The 12,049-nt window shown below is 38.1% G+C and overlaps 1 protein-coding gene across 3 annotated transcripts in view; it reads left to right on the top strand.

Moving 5' to 3' along the window:
• The window catches only part of rhol (rhodopsin, like), a 61,274-nt gene that overhangs the window by 12,415 nt on the left and 36,810 nt on the right, over positions 1-12,049 (top strand). The gene's annotated exons all lie outside the window — the stretch shown is intronic.

Below are 12,049 nucleotides of genomic sequence, written 5' to 3'. Positions count from 1 at the left end.
AGATGATTAATGACGATTGCGTTGAGTCTCCTCAAGTTCAAAACAGGTATCTTATCAGTTCAGAGTGTGTGACACTAGTCAAAGTGTTAACGTGAAGCACCAGTGCATAACAAAGCATAACCACTTCTAATTGTCTTATTTATAGCCATAAACTAGTCTCGAATTGTTAAGCATTAAAAGGTAACTGTGGCCTTCGCTCACGGTACCAGTAGTTTCTTATCCAGAAAAACAACAACCAAAAAGAATTCTCTCTCTCAGTGAGCTTTTCAGAAACATTTCTGATAAAAGGTCACTGGAAGTTAAGCTCTAAATGATACATATTGGCAAGATCACATCTCATGAATTTTCTTAAATTGCACTCTGTTCAAAAATCACAATCTTGCATCTTTAGATCTCGCGTAATTGCGTAGGTCAGTTTCTCCAGAGGAAGGAGGGCTACAGCTTGAGAGATCCCCTGATCAAATGTCAGCATGGAGAGAATAGCCCACCAAATTTGCATGCACTTTTTTGCCAAAAAAAGAGAAAAAAATTAAAAACAAAAACTTGTTCCCTGTACCTAAAATATGTTCTACACCCATGCCAAGAAGAAAGAAGGGAGGGGATTTCCAAAAATGTATGAATTTTCTATTTCTAATTACAATTGATTATTGTTTTTGTGAAATTTCCAAGCAGAACATTAGGTATTTTCCAGGTACACTTGGTAGTACAAACGGAGAAATTAAGCATAAAGATGCTTTTCACTGTTTGTTTTCCCTTTCAAAGCCTTTTTTCCCCCCAAATCTGAATTCCAAATCATTCTTTCAGGTTTGCACCAAATATGGTTGCCAGAATGCTTTCTTTAAGTAGAGGAAGATTTAATTTAACGCTGTCTTGGTTTTGTCCACATTCATCTGCAGTGTGGAGTCACAGCCTCCCTCTGAGGTACATGTTTTACATTTCCTATTTAAAATGAAAACCTTCATCCCTTTTAATTCGGCCTGACGCCACGGTTGGTCGATTGGGTTTGGACAGAGAACATAAGCCGTGCGTGTGACTACGAGACCTCAGACATTGCAGAACTGATTTTTTTTTTTTTTTTTTTTTGCTACTTCACTTACTGAGTTCCCATTGCATTAATCACCAGCAAGGATCCATCTGCATACAGATAAAACCAGACAGAGGGTGTGTTTGTCCTGAAAGTAGCCAGTAATACGTGTGTTCTTATATGTAACCAAGGTTAGGGTTGTGGACAAATTAGAACCATACTTGCTTAAAAATGCCATAACATTTGGCTTGTCCACGGAAAAAAAAAAATATCACCAAAACCTTTAACAAAATTGCAAAATAGTGATAGAGTTTGGAGGACATCCAAGAGGAAGTATGACTTTCAGAGTGAGAACAGGCCGTGTTTAGAGAAAGCCACGCTGGCCAGAGGGGATCTTGCTGGAGCAGTTGTTTAACAGCCGTACCATTTAAAAGAATAGATCCAGCTGTGTGTCCTGTTTTACATTTCAGAGGATTTTCCCAAACATGGTATAAAAATCCAGCCATTTAGGACTTTGTTTCTAAAAACAGCGTGGTAAACTCTGCCATTGCTTGTCACTGAGTTGAGACCCTCAAGGGTGCCTCTTCAATGCTTTAATGATGTAACCTGATAACGCACCACTTGATGAAGGTGAGTGTTGTGTACCTGTCAAACATATTTATTGTACATAATTAGAAGGGTTATGGTTGTACTTTGGTTGTACTCGGACACTGGGCTGTGTATTCAGAATTGAGTTTCGTGTACATAGTGAGGATTTAATAGAGAAATTTTGCAGCTCAATATTCAGACCTCAGAAGTGACTAAAGACTTGAGTGTTACACAGACAGTTGTCCGGGAGTGTCACACATGACGTAGAGTTTTGAGGCATGTCTCAGTTACACAGGATTCTGACCTTTCTAACTTAGATTTTTTTTTTTTGCATTGTACTGGCTTGAGCAAGGAGCAGTATTGCATCTATTGGAATTATTTTATTTACTCAAGAAATCGAAACGGCAGGCAAAAATTGTGATAAATAGGCTACATCCTGTGCACACATAACAATTTCTTGACTTTGATTTAGTATCTTGTGGCTACATTAAATAATAAAAAAAAAAGTTATAAACAAATAAAATGCAAAAGAATAGGAATGTGCATCAAGTGGTATTTTATAAGCATTATTTTATAATAATTATGGTGGAAGCCATTTTGTTAAATTAAACCAAATTTGCAGTGATTAATGTGGTAATTACACCTAGGACTATTCATGCAGCAATAAACTGGCAACATACTAGTTTCCTAATTAGCTGTTTATTTCAATGCTAGCCATCTTCACATTCATATAACATATTAGTCTTCCTTATTTTTAATTTTAAAATTGCATTTTCCTTTTATATTGTATTGGTTTTTCAGCTTAAAGTCAAGAGCTTGGGGTTCAAAAATGGTGTAAATGCTATTGAAAAACCAATTTGGCAACTTAGGAGGTGTGAACTTGTGTAACCTGACTCCTCAAACCTTCAAATTTTGAATTTAAGTAGCCTGAACTATAAGTTTTAAAGGTACACTACTTTCACTTTTCTGTGTGAAATGTACATTAAAGGACATTAGATGCAGCCTTGATGGTCTCCTTCCAGAAACAAGTAATGGTATGGTCAGTATTTGTAATATTATGTGATGAAGTATTTCATTTGTTGTATTTGGCAAATAAAACATTTGATATTGCTTTATTCTTTTTGTTCTTTTTGTTACATGACCTCCTTGACTTTCTCCCTCCCTCCTTCCTTCCTTCCGTCCTTCTATGTGAACTTAATCTTATGTTCATCTTTCCTTCTTTCCCCTCCATTTCTCCCACTATCTGCTCGGCTTTCGCCTCGTTCTCGTGCACATGCTATAAGTGGAAGGATGTAGATTACGTCCTGTTCGGTCACTTTGTTTATGGGAGAGTCAGGAACGGCTCAGATACGGACACAGTGTCTAGTCCCTGTGGTCATCGCACCGGCACCCTCCCATCCTGCCCAATGAATGAAAATCAGATTACTCCCTTCAAAAGCAGTGCTGATTATCATACTCTGCTCCATAACCAGTAGCCTAGCAAATAAACTCCATATTCAGGAGCATTATACTCACTTATTCAGTTCTTCCTCCCTGCTTTTTTTGAGTCTTTTTTTCCATGTTTATTTTGACTCTGAGCGCAGGTCACGGAGTGGAAGTGAAATTGGAGCATTGGACACAGTTCCAGATGTGGTGTGGAGCATTTGAGGAAGCACTGCTGCTTGTTTGTGATTAGAAAGAGCCACACACACCTTTTCCCATCCTTCTCACGGTTAAGACATGCTCCTGATGTGTTCAGGCTCGCCTGAGCATGGAAAATTCTTATTTTTATTGGGAAGAGATTAATGTACTGCATGCAATAATGGAGAAATTATTACTTTTCTGCTAGTTTCCTCATTGAGTTTCTGTTTCACCAGCATGAATACATGTGTTTATTTAGAAAAAGCAAACAGCGAGATTGTATGCAGAAAAAATGTGATGGATCATTACACAGCTATAACCCAGGTTAGAACCCTGTCCAAATCAGAACCACATTTAATGAAAAAGTGATCTTATGGTTGGAATGACCGCAGGAATGTTTGCCAGAGCTGTGAAAGTTGGAAGTTGATGACAAGGTTTGGAGAAGTATGAGGAACCATGTTGAATTGACTTCCTTATTTAATAGATTTTTGAAAATCTTTTGGGAAGAGGCTTGGTCTAACAGGTGCTTGCATTCGCTTACATCATCAATCAGTGTGATCCAGGGTTGTGTAGAGAATTCTGATATTGCCCGTCTTTGGTCTCATTAGCACTAAATTGGCCACTGGTCTCAACTCGGGACCAATAAAATTGCAACTGTGAAATTGGGCTGAAAACCATGTGGTATAAAACTTAATCAAGGCGTTTTTGCTTCAGTGTCTTGTCTTACAAGTGGAAGAATATGCTACCTTCAATCCGAATGGCCCCAGTTTCTCCATTCCTTCCAGAAAAGATCATATCTAGAATAACACGTCATTGATTTTTCTCTGTACACTCTTTAAAAACAGGGTTCTTTGAATGGATAAGAGAGAAAGCTTTCTTGCTAAAAGGGTTCTACTTGGAACCTTGACCGAATGGGAACATCCCTGATACAGTTCTGCATAAACTTTTCTCCTAGAGGAGCAAATCTCGAAAAAGAACTTCATGGGTCTCAGAAACAATAAGGCATGACTGTAGAATCTGTTCTTTGGGGGGGAAAAAAAAAAAGAAGTAACTGCTTGTTTAAAAAATACCCGGTCTTGTCCACAATCTTATTCTAGGGTTTGTGTACTTCTTTTTTTTTTTCCACTGCAAGCAATGTTAGGATTAGAATTGTGACTTTCACTTTTAACAGTTCCAACAAAGGGAGCAAATCAAAGAAGTTATAATGGACTAGATTTAACCTTTATATTGCTACTTTCGTATTTCACCTCTTTGAATTTATTGTTTCAGTCTTGTTATAGTCTTTCAGGTTATGAATTCTTGCTAACAGATATCGTTGCTCCTGCAGCTGTATACACATTTTGTAAAATCCTTTGGATAAGAGCATCTTCCAAATGGCTGAATATAAACACCAAGTAACCACAAGATCATTGGTTTCATGCCATTAGACATCCTCTTACTGCTGTTCCCGAGAAACAGATAGTAAGTAAAGATGCCTTCAAGCCACCAAACTGGTTGCTTATATAAGCTACTAGATGATAACTCTAGTGGTCAATGAGTTTATCCAAAGTTACTTGCAGAATGTGCAAAATACAATCCACACAGCTGGATCGAGCAGCTGTGGAGTGGGGATCTTGCTCAAGGGCATACCAGGGGATTTCTGGTAGGCACAAGATCTGAACTCACAACTATCCACTCCAAACCCTGCCCTAGAGATGCATAAATGTAATGATCCTATCGTATCATTTCGGTCACTGTAACTGTAAACTGTAGTGTCACAGTCACATGATTTTTCTCTTGCGGTCCCCATACTGCTAATTAATCTGACAAAACACGTTGTGCAAAAGCTGAGCGGATCTCAGACTGTTTCATCCTGAGGAGAAAATCTGTTATAGGGAGGATATGTCGATATCAGATAACATTTGCTAATGTTAGCAATATGTACTGCTGATAAACTTCCCAGCTAGCCAACATAGCTATAGCTATGAGGCATAATGACATGGCATCAGTGGTTAAAGGTTCAAGCTGAGGAAGGTGGGGGTTTAAGCTACCAAGCTGCCAATATTAGGTGCCATGACCCTGTCTGCTCCAGGGGTACCATCATGGCTGACCCTGTGCTCTGACCCCAGCTTACTTGGGTATGCAAAGAAGAAAAATTTTACTGTAACGTATATGTGATGACTAAAGTCTTTCTGATTGAAGATGTGTATAGTGAGGTATAATAGGGCAGTTGATTATCAATGTATGAAAACGGAGCTTCTTTATAAAGCATAGACACAATGAGGTTGATGCACTCAGTCCCACAAAATGGCAGCAGTTCTACAGTGTTAAATCAGACGAAATGGGAGGATAGTCAGTAAATAATGTTTTGGTGAAAATGCCCTTCTGATTTTGTGAAATCCACTTCACAAAGCTGTTTATTTGAATAAGGGCACTGAGTAAACCTTTGCTGGCATTCCCATAACCAAAGTGAATAAGACCTTTTCAGCAAGTTCCAGACGAATCACATGTTTTAAATCATCCACTTCTATTCCACTAATGCTGCGCTGTCGAGATCAGGTATCGAGTTTCCTCTGGTCATCCATATGCAAGTAAAGAATGAGCTCGACGTCCTTATCTCAAGCCACAGAAACCATTTGAAAGAACAACTTCTTTCACAAGTCCGGCAACCATCAACGGTGTGGGCTGCAATTTGCAGCAGAAGGCCAACATGCTTACAAGAATCAACATAAAACAGATTGCGGTGATATGTTGCTCTGTGTATGTCTCATGAGCTGCTTATCCGCTGATAAAACAGCAGCTAGAATAAGTCCTGAGTGTGTTCACTTTGTCTGGCCTCTCTCTGTCTGTGGGGAAAAAAAATAAGGATTTTCTGATGGAAGAGACAGAACAGAGCTCTAAAATGACCCTTCCCACTGATCTTCAACCATTTCCTCCTTCCAATCATCTTGACCTTTACTCTGATAAGAAAACTCGGCTTTAAGCCAACATGCTTTAGTAAGCCAACTACACCTTCTACCAGTAATAGTCTAAAGTATTATGGCAACGCGCCATGTGACTAATGTGCGGTCCCGGAAGTTGGTAGAACGTTATTACGCTTCAGTTATTTCAGAAGAACAGTGATTCAGTAGTTACAGTACATCATGTACAATCAAGAAATGCATTACTAATTCAGCTGATGACTTTGGCCAACGTTTCGGACATTATTACTAGGAGCCGTTTAAAAAGGTTTCACTGGTTGTTGAACCTTCTTGTCTGCCGAGCAACTGCAAATTAAAAACCACAAGCTCAGACATAGGCTTTGTCCACCCCAGTGGTTAAACTGACTGGAAGATGAATGAAATCTTTGTCCAGTCGAAAGAGGTGGATAAAGTTCTTAATAATTAATGGATAAATGGAATATATGGAAGAATAGTCACGTTTCGTTTACGATCCATGCGTGTGACTTTGCTTCAGAATGGACTCTGTCCATCATGGCAGCTGTCAAACAGCAGTCCTGTGAGGAGACTAAGTTTGTTACAGAATTTTAAATTTTTAAATTTCTGTGACATTCTTCAAAAACCAATGGGACACCCATGACTTTGTTCCAAATTACCTGTTACAGTTCAGGTCACAAATGGAATGAAATGATTCAGATTATGTGCTTGTGGAAGAATCCAGCCAGTATGAAATTAGATCCAAGAAGTGTGTATGCATGTCTACATGCCACTGGATCTGGTAAGTGCGATGTGATACCATTTTACATTGAGGTCATTTAAAATAGTTCCATATTATGTCTGATAATGAGTGTATTGGGTAGTGCAGCAGTTGGAGCAAACCTCTACCTAAAAAGGCAATCTCGTTATTTTCATCATTGTAGCCTTGCCAAAAACAACTTATTACAAATATAACAAAAACAGAATTTTTTTTCCCCCATCTGACACTCAGCTAATGAGGTCTTGGAGCTATTAATAATTACTTGAAGCCTCTGGAAAAACATGTGTATATTAGCAGCTAGCAAGTCCTACACAAAAACACACGTATACAAATACACACCATAAACCAGCATACACCATTAAACAGGCAGCCAAAACACACACACACCCATTTGAACATCTCTCCTTTGTCAAATCTTGTTTCCAAGAACTTGCATTCGAGTCCTGGATATGAGACAGTTGCTGTTGTGAAGCTCAAAGGAAACGTGTGTTCATATGGATGTTCATCTGGATGTGATGGTGACTTCCCTGACAAACTGTTAGTTCTTGCGCTTACCTTACAGGATGTGTTGATTAACAAATCCAGTTGAGGTAGGACAGAAAGAGCATTCGAGTTCACGTGAAAATCGTAATCATCAGTTTATGAGGAATGTTCTCTTCACTTTGAGTTTCCTCACTGATTCATTTTTTGTGATTTCACACAGAGTGCACATGTACACACAAATACCAAAGAGTGCTTAGAAACCCCTAACCTTAGTGTTAACCTTTTTAGTGTTTTCTAACCATTAATGAAGAGGAAAACTGTTCAGAATGCGTTTGGTAAAGTCTAATTACCAACCACAAGGAAGCATATGTGTGGTGGCCTGGGAAAACCCTACTATATTTTCTGTTATATACTATGCTTTGGATAAGTATTTGTGCCCCTTGTACTTTTCAACAAATTGTAGTGTTATGACCTGGAAAGGAAATGGACTTAATGGGGATTATATTTTATGAATCTACTCCAAGTGGTTGGAAAATCAATACAGTTTGCAAAATCATTTACAAATAGAGTTAAAAGTTATGATCGCATCAGTATTCACGCCTGTCACGCTGTGTGAAACCTCTAAATCAGTTCTGTTGCAACCAGTTGCCATCAAAAGTCAAATAATTAATTGAATGGAGTCAACCTGTTTGCAGTTATAGTGTCATGTGATCCCAGTATATACACACACGTTCAGAGAGTTTGTTAGAGAACATACCTAAACAAACAGCATCATGATGTCCAAGGTGCTATCAAAGCAAGTCCAGGACAAAGTTCTGGAAAAGTATCAATCAGCATTTGATTATAATTAAACACATCCTAAACTTTGAACATCCCACAGAGCACAATTAAATCCAACAAGTGTCAGTAAGAATGGCATTACGTTAGAGAATCAAGAACCAACCAACGAAGGGTAACGCTCAAAATGATGCTACCATCACCATGCTTCATTGTGGTGATAGTGTTGTCAGGGCGCCAAATGTACTGCTTTGTGCCAAGACCAAACAGTTCAGTTTTGGTCTCATGAGAGTAGAGCACCTATTTCCATGCGTTTGCTGAGAATTTGCTGTTGGATATTTAGCTGTCTAATAGAAGACAATTTATTGATGACTTTTTTTTAAACCTCTGTTGAAATACAGTATATTCCAAATTCAGCATCATATACAGAGAAAAAATGTACAGACATGTGCACTAGGATACAGGAGACTGAATGGTGCCTTGTACATTTTAGGTACAGAGTCAAAGAAACACTGTTTTTCTCTAACCTCTTTCCACTTTAAGGTCGGATGCAGACGTGAAGCACACCGACACATTTCAAGCCAGACATGACCTGCCAGAGCAAACTGGTAGAGCCTGAAATGTTGAGCAAATACAGGCTTTCTTTCCAGATAACAATACAGCACCACTTGCCTCCTGGGAAAACTATAACTTTGAAAGCTTTAACCCTAAGTATGGCATTAGAAGACAAAAAATGTGGTGCCTTCTTGTGTTTTGAGTTACTCAGGCATTTTATTGTAGGTAAAAACTTTGCAATAACTACAGTTTTTATAGAATTTTATGGCACCCACTATTACACAGTCAACCACTATGAACAATATCCAGTCCAAATCCATCATTGATTCTTTACTCCGAGAATCAAAAACATCTCATGCGGTTCATAACTCTGAAGAAATCCATTTGCTGTTAGTTAGAAATAATAAATGTCGAGTGTGTGCACAAACAAAGACCGGATGTTAGGCTGCAAGTCGGGAATGTCCAATCAAAGGTGTCAACCTTGAAAATTGAGAGAGTAAGACGCCATGGAAGCCAAAGCACAGCTTTCACACGCTGGATCCAGTTTATTTTATAATGGTGGGTGTTAATTAGTCCCATCTTTTTGTCTTACGCGTGACAACGTGAACAAGTCCATCTTTTAGACAACCAAGGAACATTAGGATTTCATTGACTGCTAAAGAAATTATTAACATTCTCTGTTTGCTCTGTCTTTTATCTGTAGAACCAGTTCAGAACAAGAAGCTCTTATTTGTATATATGAGAACCATCTGAGAACAAAAGAGTGTAGCACACCAGAAGCCAGTCAAAAAAAGGCAGTCATATTTATGGACAGCGTTATCTCATGATTGAAAATTCATTAGGCTCCACTCAAGCCAAGCTGATTTAGTTATGAATGAATGAGTTCTCATGTTGGGGTGGTAAATGTTAGACTTTAGAAAGGTCCTTAAGACCTGGCATGTCAAGATATTGCCTGGGAACGGCATATTGCAGATATTGCAAGATCATCCAAAATAGAGCATTAAAGATGATTATACCATATGTTGAATTCTCGATCTTGATTGGTTAGAAGGTGTTGATTTAACTTTCTATCACAGTGGCTCGGGCAGTAATTCGAAACACAGTTGTAATGCACTCCTTCTAATACGATATCATTTCTGTAGTAGTAACAACTAACACAGGGAGTCCACATTAAAAAAATGTGTAATAGCAACACACCATTGATTATTGTTGTCGTTTTTTTCCTATATAACAGCATGTCCTGTTATGTTTTATTTCATACATAGTGGCATTTCTGCTCATCCTTTGGAACTCTACGTGTAGAAATGGGAAACTCTAGAGCCTTGTTGACCGCAAGTATGCGATTTGGACACAGTTAATGGTAGACATGTAGTGATTTCTTCGGCATCACGTTCTGGTTAGCAGAAATGACTGGTTTTAGTTACACAATATAATAGTCGGCAATGTTAGAGTTATCACTTAGTAGTTAGTTTTGCTAATGTTAGTGTTACCTCTTTAGCAATAGTTTTCTGATGTTAAGTAGCTAGCAGAGTTCACTTACAAGTTAGCTAACATTCAGCTAAGTATAATATTGTATAATTTAAACGCGTACGCGTATTTGCCAGCAAGTTAGCTAACATCTGACTCTTACATTATTTGGTTCAGTTCACTTGTGTGATCAGATCTAACTTAAACTTTGGACACTTCTGTAGAAAATTAGGACATGCTAAGATAATAGCAAGGAAGGGAGCTCTTGCTTGTAGATCTTGAGACAAACTTGCTTGTGATCTTTAGAAATATGGGTTTTGAGGAATTCTGGGAAAGCTAGAGCAAGTGTAAGTAGAATGAGGGAGAAATACAGAGATGGCAGAGAGTGAGTGAGAGTTATTGGTTATAAAGAGGCCTAATTGAATAAACGGATGTTCTTGTGAAAACTTGGCAGCTAGTCTCTGCGTTGGTGGTTTGGAAGACAGATCTGTTATTAATTCTTTCTTCCTGTCCCCACTTCACTCACATTGTGTGCACTGAGGATCCTGATGAACACGCAGAGGCGGATTTTAAGGTAGCACTGAGTGTTTCGCAGCACCGGTGCGTGCTCATGGGGAAATCAAACGGCCTCCTTTATACAGGAGCCGCTGCTGGTGTGGATCAAAAGCAGCAGATGTTCTTCTTCTCTTTTATTCTGTTCCTGTTTGTGGTCAAATGCAGGTCAAGCAGGTTGGCAGAACAAATACTGCAAATAATCACAGAAGAGACATTCGGTCATGTATTGCGCTTCTCTTCTCCCTCCTGTACTTAGCTGTCTTTTCATTCCTCTCTCTGCTCCTGTCTGCCTCTCTTTCACTCCCTCTATCCAAAAGCACATGTAAATCTCATCAGCATTGCTTTGTAGAGATCAGTGTGCAAGGATCTGCCAAAAAACTGAATCACCTTACCAGAAGATATTTCAAAATGTGAAAGTAATTTTTTCTAGGGGAAAAATTACCTTCAAGATCAAATAAAATGGCTATGAAGCCTGATTGCTTCTAACAACTGTAACTGTTCATGTGAATAAAATTAAGTTACTTTACTTTGGAAATAAAAAGTTGTATGCTTAATTACATTTTCCATGAAAAAACCTTCTTTTTTCATCTTTTACTATGTTACAAGTCTTTAATGACTTAAATACATTTTTCTGCACTTCTAATCTTATTAGATTTTTTTTTAAAGTAAATTAAAATCCATACTGCAAGAACTATCCTGTAATTGCATTTCATTAATTAGTTTAAAAAGTATATTTTAAAATGATCTGATGAAAAATTCTAATGAATACAAACAAACAGTGGTGAAGTGTTTTGATTTCATGGATGTTACTGATCTTTAACCCTAAACTTTGTGACTTTTCATACAAGCCGAGTCAGGCAAACCATTACAGGTTCAAGTGGAAAAAGATTGAAAAAAGAAAAAAACTTGACTTCTAATTTGTGTACTAAATTCCTTTTTACTTCAAAATAATTGTGTACCTTCAAAGATTAAACATTTCAAACCTTTAAACGTATGTGTAACCATACTTTCTCATATTAAATCATTTTTCTGTATTTTTTCCCCTCACCTAGTCTTACATCTTTCACATTGCAGGTTGCATGTAAACTGTTCATTCAGAATCTGATACACATTCCTATTAACAATAAAATCATTGCATGTAAATACAGCCAACGAGAATAAAGAAACAAAATCGGACGGTCGAAGAAGCGAGAAGTGTACATCTTGAAATGAGGATCAGACACTGCTGGAGTGGCATGAGAACTGGACAGTTACATTAATATTCTGCAGAACTCTAATTTGCCCCTAGGTGTGTGTGCGTGTGTG

Source organism: Pangasianodon hypophthalmus, chromosome 20, assembly GCF_027358585.1.
Source record: "Pangasianodon hypophthalmus isolate fPanHyp1 chromosome 20, fPanHyp1.pri, whole genome shotgun sequence".
Lineage (NCBI taxonomy): Eukaryota > Metazoa > Chordata > Actinopteri > Siluriformes > Pangasiidae > Pangasianodon > Pangasianodon hypophthalmus.
Note: the sequence above shows the minus strand (reverse complement) of the source record. Positions and strands in the feature narration are given on the sequence as shown.